General features: G+C 39.9%; 1 non-coding gene across 1 annotated transcript; it reads right to left on the bottom strand.

Moving 5' to 3' along the window:
* Positions 1 to 1,162: 1,162 nt before the first annotated feature.
* On the bottom strand, positions 1,163 to 1,269 carry LOC131250330 (small nucleolar RNA R71). The gene has a single exon (XR_009173251.1). It is a non-coding gene; the product is annotated as a small nucleolar RNA R71 (small nucleolar RNA).
* Between the last annotated feature and the right edge of the window lie 1,385 nt (positions 1,270 to 2,654).

Below are 2,654 nucleotides of genomic sequence, written 5' to 3'. Positions count from 1 at the left end.
AGATTCAATTATCTCTCTTTTCCAATTGGATAGGATAGGACTTTAATTCTAATTGGATTTCCTGAATCAAGCAAGGTAGCATCCTGAGAAGTTACAAGTGGATCCTTGGCACCCTAGTTCCTTTTAATTGATAATTTAAACCTTATTCATGATTACTCCTTTAAATTCATATTTCTACTTTAGTTCTTCATCTAGTTCTAGTTTAGTTAAATTCAGAAGACACACAAGTTCAGTCCCTGTGGATTCGACCCTGGTCTCACCAAGATTATTACTACATCACGACCTTACACTTGGGGTTGTGAATAAGTTTTTGGCACTGTTACCGAGGACTAATGGCTGTGCTTTTTTGAAATTAATTGGTTTTAGAATTAGGTTAAGATTAGAACTGATTTTTGGTTTCTAGATTAGGATTTTTCTGCTTTGTTTTTAGAAACTAACTGAATTTTCTGTTTTGTAGGGTTCTAACATAGAGATCTCCAACCCGGTAACATCTTTTCAATTCTCTCTCTTTTATTTTCTAAATTTCTTAATATTTTTGGTTGTCTCTCTGTTAGGTTCAGGTTAGCTTAGTTACTTGAGGGCAGAGAGTGTTTCATACCCAGGTGGGTCCATGATAATACTCTACGTCTTTTGAGTGAAGGAGGATTAGCGAAGGGTTGCTTATCAATCACCAGATTAGACACCACTTGAGATCCTCAGAGTTAACTGAAGTTATGGCTGCAAATCAACCTGCAAACCCTCCAAATCCTCCTCAACCTCTAGTTGAGGAAGCCCAGGATAAGAATGAAGTGCATTATGCACCCCGCCTCGTACTTTATGAGATTATTTACAACCGGTGGGAGTAAGTACACTTTCATGCAATGTTTTTCTAGAGAATGCAGGGCATATGAATACCAAGCCAGGAGTGATCCAACTCCTTCTAAAATTCCATGGACTTGAATATGAAAATCCATATATACACTTGAAAGAGTTTGATGAGATAATAGCCACTTTATACGTTCCTAATGTGTCTGAGGACACGGTCAGGCTAAAACTCTTTCCCTTCTCCTTAAAAGAAAAGGCCAAGATGTGGTTACACTCACTACGTCCACGATCAATTGGCAGATGGAATGACATGACAAGGGAGTTGACTAGGAAAATTTTCCCATATCATAAAATGAACACCCTCAGAAAGTCAATTATGATCTTCGCCCAAAAGGAAGATGAAACATTCTTCCAATGTTGGGAGCGGTTCAAGGATCTTGTTAGTTCATGCCCACAACATTGTTTTGAAATGTGGCGCATCAAAAATTTCTTATACGATGGACTGACATCTTCCATGCTTCAATTAGTCGAGACGATGTGCAATGGGGAATTCATGAACAAAGATTTCAATGATGTGTGGGATTATTTAGATAGACTTGCTGAAAACACACAATCATGGGACATCTCTCCAAAACCCACCACTTCTAATGTAACACCTCATACTTTCAGGTACTTGGGTGCTACTATAGAGATCTGAATCAGCTTGCACGTGTGTGAGAACACATGTGACTCACCTGATACATCATCATCCAATGGCCCCAATACCATTTTAGGTCAAGTTAGAAGTTATCCGCCCATGGAACGAAGTAAAATCAATTTAATCGCTTTTTTTTTTCAAAAATCTATAACTTAAAAATATAATGAGGATTTATTTTACGTGGTCCACTAATACATGTAATCCACCTTAATTTGGGACCGAGGCCTAGTATTTATAGGCTTAACAGACGTCTCTGACAGGAAATAAAATAGAATTAAACAAAATAACATTAGGCCTTAAAAAGAATATAATAATAATAGTGATAATTAAATATTAATAATATAAAACCATGAGATGATGGTCCTAACGACCTACGGAGTGACCCATTAGGACCTTCTAACCGTTGATGTCCGATTTCGAAACGCTCCAACTGTCAGGTTGTCAGGGATTAGCAAATGAAACCTAAATCCATCTATAGGGCCCACTTGAATCTTAGATCAGCCGGATTCTTGGTTTGAGATCCTGATTTGGAACCCCTGAAGTGAATGGGCGGGGTGGATTTCACTCAAGCAGTTCCTGTGGACCTCACCTAGCCACTCGTGTGTACATTAGCACGTGCACATGATGAGCACCGAGCTGATGGACTCGGTCAGCTAGCGCTGGCCTGAAATCTCTCCAAAAAGAGAGATTCTCTCTCCTTTCTACTGCTCTTATTAGTGGATGGTTGGGCAACCGTTTCTCTTGATCAATGGCCCACCATGATCATCCTCTTGAATGATCCAATCCAACCATCGTGTTTAGGGCACAACCCTTACCAAAACCTAATAAATTGTCTACACTGAAGCCCTCGAGGATGTGCATAGTTCCAGCTGAACTGGGCTGGCGTACAAAGGAAGTTGTGCTTCCATCTACCCCAAAATCAAACCAGCGTGACCAAGGTGGCCCACCTATGACTAATCTAAACCGTCCACCTTATAGAGCCATCAAATACGGTCAAAACCGTGTCGCTCATGCAGATTCATGTACATGTGTATGCGCACGATCAAGGCCCAAACAAGGGTACATGTAGTTGTTTGCCAAAAATGGAAAAGTTCCTTTTTCCTTCCATCTTAGCGATCCATGTGCTTACTTCTCTTTGCATCTCCACCGTTTA

This window comes from Magnolia sinica, chromosome 6, assembly GCF_029962835.1.
Source record: "Magnolia sinica isolate HGM2019 chromosome 6, MsV1, whole genome shotgun sequence".
NCBI classification, from domain to species: domain Eukaryota; kingdom Viridiplantae; phylum Streptophyta; class Magnoliopsida; order Magnoliales; family Magnoliaceae; genus Magnolia; species Magnolia sinica.
Note: the sequence above shows the minus strand (reverse complement) of the source record. Positions and strands in the feature narration are given on the sequence as shown.